Genomic DNA, 10,751 nt, shown 5'->3' with positions numbered 1-10,751 from the left:
AGTGCAGGAACGAAATACGGGTGGCGACGCCTACTTAAATTCCCGCACCTGGGGGCTGTGATGTCTTGGATTTTGATGGCATCTTCTAGGGCCTACTAATTATATATAGTGGTACAGGTTGACTGCATTGTGTTCTAAAGGAACCAAATAATAAACATGGGCAGTTTCGGGAACCTTTATTCAGCCAACACAGCCCAAATGCGAAAACATGCTTTAGAATCCCTGACGTCACGCTGACGTACCGGCACTGGGGTTTCGGCGCGTAATTCAAATACTGATACTTGGACCTTCATTTTCTCATCTAATGATCAAACTATTTTTTTGAAATGACTGCCTACGGGGTTCTCAAACAATGCTTCATTAATCTAAACTGATTTATTGTTTCACTTTAGTGTCCCTTTAAGTACCGTTTCTTTTTTGTCGGGGTTCTATTTGAGTCGTAGGACCTAACTGTTTGCCTTTATTTGTATTGGTAGCCATGTTACACAGACAGCTCAATTTTTATTGTAAATCGTGACGTGGTAGAACTAAGAACATTTGTGCAAATTTGTTGCAGGTACACTGTAGCGGCTCCTACCCCTGCGTCCTACCACCACCCTGTCCTGACTACGTCCACTAGGGAGTTGGGAGCCTTTGGCGGCTTCTGCCACTGCATCCTGCCACCACCATGTCTGACCACATCCACTAGGGAGTTGGCAGCCTTAGTGATGATGCCAAGCAGGCTGACAGCATAAAGAAATATTCAGGTAAATACCTGTAATTAAGCGGCGTCTTTTTGAGTGAAGTGGCTTGTAACCACTCAGCAATGAAAGAAGTAACTTCGAAGCAGTTTAGACTCCCTTCTGTCTGTGCTGGGATGCTCAAGTCTATGCATTTTGTCTTAGCTTCCAAGAGGCTGTGTGTATTAGACGAAACGCGATGCAAATTTTGAAACTACAAGAGACCAATTGTAAAATTGCTTTCTTGCGTAACACAAAAACTACTTTGATAAAGCTTTACCACTTTAAAAACAATACAGTTTACCCTCAAACATGGTATTTGGCATAAATTTACTAGGGCTGCCTCAATGGTAAGTAGGCCAATAAACGTACACCAAAACTGACTTCTTTTCCAAGTTCATCCTACTCTCTCTGCTCTGCTGCATAATGTATCTTTCTGAAACCAGTTCTTGCACACAGCACAAGTCCTAAACACATGGATTACATAAATTTACAGCTTTTGCTGTAGGTCACTTTTGTGAAAATAAAGTTAATAAGCCATTTGGTCCATAATTAATCGGCCATAATAAAGTGAGCACTGGCTAATAAGCAGTCAAGTTTTTGGTGTAAGGCCTCTCTTCATTGTCGTTAAAAAATTTGTCCCTCTTAATGAAGGAACCAATTTCTTTGGCTATGCCATTTTATGATGCATAGTTTGGTGCGTTACACAAAATGTGACATAGTGTTTACGCCAGTAAAATTTTTTTTGCTTTAAGTATTGCGTGAAATTGCGATTTGTTCTCTATTGAAGGGCCCCCAGTTTTCAAAAAGAAATTCCAAGTGGTCATGTGCCAGGTTGGAACAGCTGGCATGGAATAGCCTACTGACACAAATAGGGAGGGTCGTGTAAACTTGACTTTACGTTAAGATACTATTATTGATCTAGAAAAGACAAAATGAAGGATTCCATCCTACAAGCAGCTCTTCACATTCATTTACACTTTTGCACATTTATATACCTTGAATCTGGTGACTTGTGTCTGTTTTCATCATCTGCTATGTGCAGATGGTAAACTTCAGATTTGCCCTATGGTGCAGAATATTTTGGTGCTTATATATTTGGATCTGTGTTTTTCAGGTTGCCTTGAAATTTTACCCAAGCCATGCCACATACTCGGGCCAGGCCTCTAGCGAACTACGTATAACCAGGCTCAACGCATCAGTGTCGAGTGAGTCCGGAGCTCAAGGAAACCTGCTGTGCAACCAGCGCGCAACACTTGGTGACACCTCTACGTGTTCCATCTATTTCACAGCTGTACCTCAGTTTCCATGTATCCAAACAGCATCACCAGCTGTTTCTTTTCTTATCGATCACTTATCTAACCATGGATGAATGTTGGGGTGGAGTGATTTGAACAGACATTCTATTTGTCTCTTCAAATTCTTTGCAAATATTTCTATTATTATAATTCATGTTTCTTTAGTACCTAGTTTTTAATAGTTCCTTTCTCGTAGAGTTCTCACCATCAACTCCTGCTATTATAATGTATACCTGTCTTTATGCCCCGTTTCTCATAGTTCTTTTGTACTTGTGGATGGAATTGATAGGTTCTTAATTCTTGTTGTACATAAGGCTAAACTGAAAACTTACGGTATTTTTTCTTCCTTTGATAACCTACAGCACTGCAATGTGTTCAAGAAATTTAACATAACACGGGCTCTGGTGCAGGATAAATTTAAGAGCAATATAGAGTACTTATTTCAAGCACCCGTTATTTTTGAAAAACTCAAGGATATAAGAGCACAAGAAAGAAAATATTAAACTAGAGAAACATGGGTTCCCCTCATATGTCTGGTAATAATGTGACTTTTTTTCGCTGCAAATATACCAGTGGTACTCACATACAAGGTTTCAGACATACAAGCTATGATGCCCTTGGCATTTCTCAGTGCTTATTTGCCGCACTGACGAATGTCAAATGCAGCATAGGTTTCATGCACACATTGGTTGTATTACACCTTTTGAGTATTGCATTTCTCAAACACACAGGTTTACAGCAGTGCTTTACATAGCAGATGTATTTCCTAATTTCAGAATTTGTTAATGCAAGATTAACGCTACAGATCATGTATAAATAATTTTACAGACTATATGTCCATGGATGCATGATTCTTCTGATGACGAAGCAGTGCCATGTGGTCGGGGGATGAATGTCTTTATTTCAGATTTAAACATTGGCTTCCAGGTCTGGGTTAGTCTCCTACACTGAGTATTCTAGGTCAGAGCCTATTTACTAGAGGCAAGTGAATTAAACTAGGAATTGTAAACACCAAACGATCTTGTTAGGGACAATAATGTGACAATCAGCAAGGTTCTTTGTGCATTCATTTCCAAATTTGTGAGATTATATTTTGACGGGTTTCACTAACGCGAGAACAAATATTTGTTTGTTCTCACACTAGAGTTGGCTGCCCCCATTGCCACACAACCCCTTTACAGGCTAAAAATTCAGTGCATTAATAGGCTGTTTTTTGGTTTTGCGCACTCAGTGTTAAGGGATCCAAACGGTGACATACAACAGAATGCAGAAAAATGACTAAAGAATACAAGCAGGGTGTGGGGCTTTCTAGGCAGATGCGTGCATGTGCTATTTATAAAACTCCCTATGGTATGCCGGAAGGCATTTTCTAACCCTTTTGTAGAAACACTAACACCCACTTATTAAGGGGAAGTGCTTCTCGAAACAACTTTTTTTAATTATTTATACTAGAGGTTTGAATATACTGCCATTCATAGGGAGTTTTATGTAGATTTGAATTGTCATTAATTTTTGTATAGCGGTGTTTCTTAGTTATGTCCTATATAGTGGCAAAGTATTTTTACGCGCACTTTCTTGTAAATATTTCCCAATTATTTTTTCAGGCTACAATTTTTGCTAATAATGGTATTCATTGCAGAAAAGGCTAGTACATGGCATTTAATAAAAAAGTATTGGTCTGTAGATTTTCTGTCTTAAGCATTTGTTCTGTTCCACAGCTGTTTCTTGAAATCTGAAATGATGTACCCATCTCTTTGTTAGCGATAAACAGGGAAATCTGTCAGTATGTTTTGTTTAAAATGGAGCTGATCAACGCAATAGTTAGGCTATTTGCTAATTATAAATTACAATAATAGTACAGGACCATAAAAACAGATTGATGCTGAATAACAGCTGTGCCCAGCTACATCCACACAGCTGTGCCACACAATGTGCATGTGTTCAGAAGAGCCAAATGCCCCAGAGAGAAAGCAAGAGTAACTCATTGTTTGTCATCTTGTACAAGCAGATTATGTGCCAGATGTAATTTATGCTCAGTAAATATATAAATCAGTCATGTGAGGTGTCTCACCTCAGGTTGCAAGTTCGAACTTCTTGTAATCTTGCTTGTTTTTGTTTCCTTTGTGAGCATGAGTGACTTAGTTGCCTTGGCACATATTGTGAAAACTGTTTCTTCACTGGGAATCGCAAAATTTCAATTACGCATAATATTCCCAGTTAATGATATGGTAGACTTCGAGCTTAATTCTCTTATCTTTCATATGTTTATCTACCAAATAGTTGTATCATTCATTGAAACATATCCATGCAATGCACAGTGGGAACCCAAATTATAGATATCTGTTCTTGCTTTCTACCCTGCTCTACAACATAATGAAGATACACAGCAAAACTATAAGTTTGCAATTGTCCCCCATAACCAGAGTTTCGCTTAGAATTTGAAAAACAAAGTTGACATCCTGCTATGGTGTGAGAGTTGCTTTGGGCACCAAGTGAACTGCATAGCACCTGTGCTAGAGTACACAACAAAGCAGAAAATCTCACCAGGTTGGAATGGCAGTGGTAAGTTAAGAACAGATGTTTTATTTTGCGCACCATTAATGTGGCTTATCATCTGCTCCTGTTTTGTTTTGTGGGTGCGCATACATTGGGAAGACAATTTTTTGCACCAATCTTACCTTAGCGGGACACCAGAGAAAGGTAGAAATCAAGAACAGGTATTCACACTTTGTTGCCCACAGTGTATTATCTGGATGTGTTTCACTCTACAAAAGACTACTGTGGTAGATAATCATAAAGACAAAGACAAAAGAATTAAAAGAGGTATGTGTCAGTCATCCTTCCATGGCCTCCAGTGTTTATAGAAACAGTTCTTTCTGTATATATGCCAAGCCGTCGGGAGGCTTTACGTAACTCAGTCATGCTTTCCAAGTTAAAAATCGGAATAAGGACAATCACAAGAACATCATGTGAGTGATTTGTAAATGTGGCACCTAATGTAACTTATTTATGTATGTGCTGAGGGTAGATTACAGGCAGTGCATAGTCTGCTCTTACAGGATAACTTGTGATGAGTACAAAAAAGCCTTCCTCACATCTTCCTCTTTGTTTCTTTTGGATCTTGGTGCGCCATGTGTATTGTTACAGCTGCGTGCATGCAGCTGGGTATAGTTTGTTTGCTATCTGTGCCGTAACAAAATACAGCTACTTGTGCTACATATTTTGTCAGCATGTTTGCATTATGGCAAGTTTTGTATTAGTTGTTATTGCAATCTGTGAAATTGTCTGTGTCAGCTATTATGCTTCGTCTTGGAAAAGTATGTTTGTCAACATAAATAAAAATTAGTATAAATGTTGCTGTATTTATTTTTGTAATATTATCTGTTGTGAAGCTTTTATACACTGTTGCATGTTGTATGACAGAATAAAATTGATGCACAAATTTTTAATGTGGTATTTTTCAGATCAATTTTCAACTGACGCTAACACGCACAAGTTGTGGGGGAAAAGTGCCAACAAGAGTACCATAAGGTAAGACAGCTGTTTTTACTGTTAGATTGGATTATCAATTGCCAACCAGTTGTTTTCAGCAAGCATAGTATAATGCATAGATTATGTAATCTAAGTTGGAATATTGTTTTTATTGCACTTGATTATCTGGGTCTCCTTTGTACATAAGTGCAGCCTTTTTTATTTGTTATGTGTAGCTTACTAACTTAAAATGTTAAATCGTAAGTTCTAAATAAAAACACGTCTTGAAGAACAGTGAAATAGGTTTAACTTATAAATTTTTGACATTAGAGACTTGTGCAGTGCTGAATTGAACTTCTACACGAGTTACATAATATTTTGGGGTCTCATTATGGTTCTGAGTTGCATTGCAGTGTCATGCATATGCACCTGCAGGCTACATATTGGATGTTTATTTAATACTGTTTTGCATGGTTGGCTATTGATTCCAGTTTAATAGTAATGAGAACTGTCTTGCTTTCATGGTGATTCTGTGCTGACTAATACATTTGAATTTTCCAGAAGACGACAAAGGGTGATGAAATGTTAACTTTTTGTTGCTAACCTGCCATGTCCTTTTTGGCAAGTTTGCTATGGGTTCTTATGTGTTGTCTTTTTACAGGAATCTTGAGAACTAGCCGTAGTGGTGTGTACTTACAGCAAAAGTTGGTGACACATTTTGAAAAGCGGCTCGACACTGCCATCCGAGAGTCAAACGACTTACATGGATTAGTTATTTTACTCTATCTGCAAGAGTCCTGCACCACACACTAAGGGTAACTTGACACACACTGCTGGAGTCATCAGACTCATCAAGAATAGTTACCCGAATCCTTCAGCAGTGGTCATGTGACCCCTTATCTTGAGTCGTCTGACTCATGCAAAGTAGTTAACGGACTCCCTCAGCACTAGTCGTGTAACCCTTTTGAGAGGGTTAGGAGACTACTACAAGAGAGTATGCATGACTATTGGGTGTGGAGTCACGTAACCACCTTGTATCGAGCACAGATAGTCTCGGGACTCTCTTCCGATAGGGAGTTCGGGTGTCTCCCACAAAGTGTGTCGTATACGTGGCGAGTCCAGACTCTCCGAAAAGAGTAAGAGGTACTCCTTTTTTTCTTAGTGTGTAGCTCATATGCCTTATGGAAGGCATTGAGTAGTGGGGGGAGGGTGCAGGTACGGTTACATGAACGTAAGACAAGCGTTAATCAACAAAGGAAAAAAAGCATCACGTAACAAAGCATTATTCGCACAAAGCAATAGCACGCAACCTCAAGCTACAAAAAAGAAAAAAAAAGGAAAAGAAGTAATGCACGGCAAAGCTGCTAGTAAATATTAAACGAATATCTTCGCGTTTGTATAGCGTAGGAGTGCAAACGCGAAAATTGCCATAATCGATGAATAACCGCCATGCAAAGTGATAAAGAAGAGGGAAAGAAAAGAAAGAGAGTATAGGCAGACTGAAATTCAACTCCGCCGTCTACGATATGCTACCAGTTCACAGAGAATGGACGGTGTTTGAACCCACACATGATTTCTTAAAAAAAAACTAAATTAATTAATATAACCTAAGTGCCGACTATAGATACTGCAAAATCAATGGATAAGGATATACGTAAAAAAAGTACTACCGCGCTCAGTATGAGCTACGACGCGCGACGGCTTTGCCGCGCGCTTTCGCGTTGTAGCTCATGCTGATGCGATAGTGCGGAGGAAAAAAAAAATAAGGACGCAAATAAAGACGGCAAAAAGAAGTTCGAGGCAGAGCACGAGGCAGAGCCGAAAAAACAAAATCCCCAAAAAATCTTCCGCAGCGCGTAAAAATTGGAGGACGCTTAAGCTTCGCCTTCAAGAGTGGAACGCGACAGCGTTCCCGTCGACCCGCCAAGGGGTGTAAGACAATGGGCTACGGCGCAGCGACTACGCGCCCCGCATCGGACGCGGTGAGCGTCGAGCAACGCAGCGTTCGGCGCGACAACGAAATGTGCGCCTGAGCAAGCAACGGACGCCTGAGCCTTAGAAACAGCTCGTTTCTAAGGCAACACCGCGTTCACTAGAGGCGCTTTTGTACCGCTTTGAAGCATTGAACTCGTGGCTCAGAAAATAAAGAAAAAAAAAACTCGTGGCTCAGTGGTAACGTCTCCGTCTCACACTCCGGAGACCCTGGTTCGATTCCCACCCAGCCCATCTTGGCAGTTGCTTTTTATTTATGTAGTGCCTGCTGTGATTTATCGCTCACGGCCAACGCCGCGGACACCGACACCGACGCCGACGACACCGGCTTTTCTGCGACACGAGCTCCTTAACGCTATCGCGTTAAAATGAGAGGCAACATGCGCGTTGGGACCTCGCGCGGTCTGCATCCCGTGCGTCCGCCTCTACGGGCGCCGTCGGCTAACGGGGTCACCTCGGGGCTGCCCGAGGCACGCGCCAGAATTTTGCCGGGGAGCGAATGGAATGCAGCGAATGGAATGGCCGGAGCAAAAACCTTGCCAGCGCGCGCAGTCTGGGAGGCCGTGGCTGAACGAAAACGTAGTGCTGGGAACGCAGCCCGTGACGCCTCGCCAATGCCTCGTAGCAGCTGCAGCTAACAACTGTAACTCGAATTCTTCCCCCGCGCCCCATGGCGTAACTCGAGCAGAGACGTTAAAATAAAGCGAAACTGTCCTAAGCAGTACGATTCGGGAAATTAGCGCTTTCATTACGGCCTGCTCGCGCTTTCAGACTGCACTATACGGAACGGGCGTAAAGAGAAGCAGAGTTACACCGAAGGTTACGCACGAGGGCAGAGAGAAACTGCGGCACGGACATGTTCGATTTATTACGAAGTTGTTGATCGTCACGCCTATGAACAACGGATCAACACCCGGTCCAGATGGCTCACCAGTCGAATTTTACCGATCTTGCTGGGAGGAAGTAGGCGCTGCCTTAGTGTCGCTCCTTAACGGCATTCTTGCACGGGAAGGTATTCCTAAATCGTTTAATCGGGGCCGCGTAATGCTCTTGCCAAAGCCAGACTCCAACCTTGCAGAACCCTCATCCTGGAGGCCTATAACGCTGCTCAACACAGACTATAGAATATTGACAACCCTTCTTGTAAATCGCATGGAGATATTATTGCCGAAAATAGTCAGTGTACATCAAACATGTTCCGTGCCGGGTCGGAGTATATTTTCGTCTCTCAACTTAACACGTGATATCATACAATACACAACAGCGCGTGAAGCTTCAGGAGTATTAGTAAGCTTGGACCAAGCCAAAGCTTTCGACCGCTTAGAACACCAGTACTTATTTGAGGTTTTACGATGCTATAACTTCCCTGGAGAGTTTGTAGACATCCTGCGGGGATGTTGTATTCGCGAACAACAGCTGAGCTACTACTTAACAGCATTTTATCACCTAGATTTGATGTGACAAGGGGAGTGCGGCAGGGTTGTCCTTTGTCACCCATATTGTTTGTGCTTGCGATTGACCCGTTGTTAAGGCGGTTTAGCGAGAGCCCGCTCATAAGAGGTCTTCCTATGCCGGGATCCGGGTGCATAAAGGTATCGGCGTATGCGGATGACATCACTTTGTTTTTACGGGATGGGGACAGTCTTGTAGAGGTATTTCGTATTTATAATCAATATGCTTCAATGTCAGGGGCAAAATACATATGAGAAAATGCGAAGCATTAAATTTAGGTCGCGGCGAAATAACGCTACCAAGGGACATTAAACAGACCGAACATATGCAAATACTAGGTATCAAATTTTGTACAAGTGGTGTTCCCCCTCACACGTGGCGAGACATTGTCAGCTCCATTAAAGAGCAGTCAGAAGCAGTGGCTGCGTCGCCACTGCCGCTGGCAGAAAGGGCTTTCTTCATTAAGAACATATTGTGCAGTAAACTGTGGTTTGCTGCAAGGGTAGCTCTCCCGCCGTCACCAACAGTACGAGTAGTAAACTCACTTATTTTCTCATGGTTCTGGCTAAACAAGTCGCAATACGTAGCGCAGCAATTTTTGCGTCTGCCAAAATCCAGCGGAGGATGGAGCTTGCCGTGCATAGTTACATTCGGTAGGCTGTTGTGCACTAAGAGTACATGTGATCTACTTGATGATGATGAGTACCCTGGTAGGCCACTGCTCCTTTATTGGCTGGGCCATTACCGTCGAACGCTTATGCCGCAGAGTACAGGCAACTTGCTTCCGACGGCGGTAACGCCAGCACCGCAGTATGCGGCGGCTGCGCGCTTGCAAAGCCAGCTTGTACAACTAAGAATTACAAAGTGGCGTGCGACACCAGTTTCCAGGCTTTGTGAAATGTTGTGTGAGACAGCTGTACCTCCACGGACAGCTACTACACAAACATGGACAGCTGTGCTTTCACCTGATTTGCCCTCTCAAGTGAAGGATTTTCATTGGCAATATCAGTGGGGCATTCTACCTACAAGAGACAGGCTTGAACGCTGGCATATGGTAGCGAATGATAAATGCATATATTGCGCACAAACAGAGACCAACGCGCATGTAGTAAAGGACTGCGTTGTAGCACGCACCTTCTGGAAGCTAGTTGCAAGAATGTTCGGAATGTCCATCGTGCGGCCACCACAGCGCCGAGATCGGTTTGCGAGTCTCGTCTACTACAGCGCTAGCTACATTTTGTGGTGCTTCCGTAACATCGCAGAACGATCTCGGCAGTCAAATAGAGCAATGTACCCCAGAATGCGGAAACTTCGGGTGATAATATGGGGTCATCTTGAAGAACAGTTGTTCAAACTCGGTGAAGCCGAGTTTCTTCGCCACTGGTCTACGCGGTACATAACCGTCTCCCAAGGCAAAGTCTTTCTACATCCAGAATAATGCTCAATTCTGTTGCCTGAGTTCAGACTGTATCTGTATGTGCCCCGGGTACCTTTCATAAATTCGAGGCTGACAATAATGCTTTTGTGTGGATGCGGTAATGAGTTTTGTTGTTGATGTTGTTGTGTGTGGCAAAGCCAGTGTCAAGTAGACACCATTTATTATTTCATTTGTTAATCTGTTTTGCTTACATTAAGTATGATGTATTACATGTGATGTACTTTATATTGTACTTTTTGTTCATACCACAGTTGTAAGCGTGCCTACGGGTGAATAAATTTCCTTGTCAGCCTCCTGTTCACAACATGACCGGCCCTGCGCGGCCCAACCGGGCCCAACTGTGGAAGAAGAGCCGAGTCAAAAGTATTATGAGTTTGTGTA

At 42.5% G+C, this 10,751-nt stretch overlaps 1 long non-coding RNA gene across 1 annotated transcript; it reads left to right on the top strand.

Moving 5' to 3' along the window:
* The first annotated feature begins 297 nt into the window (after window positions 1-297).
* Window positions 298-5,461, top strand: LOC142560477 (uncharacterized). The gene is made up of 2 exons (XR_012823378.1): window positions 298-746; window positions 1,837-5,461. It is a non-coding gene; the product is annotated as an uncharacterized LOC142560477 (long non-coding RNA).
* Window positions 5,462-10,751: the final 5,290 nt, after the last annotated feature.

The sequence above is a fragment of the Dermacentor variabilis genome, chromosome 10 (assembly GCF_050947875.1).
Source record: "Dermacentor variabilis isolate Ectoservices chromosome 10, ASM5094787v1, whole genome shotgun sequence".
In the NCBI taxonomy this organism is placed as follows: domain Eukaryota; kingdom Metazoa; phylum Arthropoda; class Arachnida; order Ixodida; family Ixodidae; genus Dermacentor; species Dermacentor variabilis.
The sequence above is the reverse complement of the archived record's forward strand: the minus strand, read 5'-3'. Positions and strand labels throughout refer to the sequence as shown.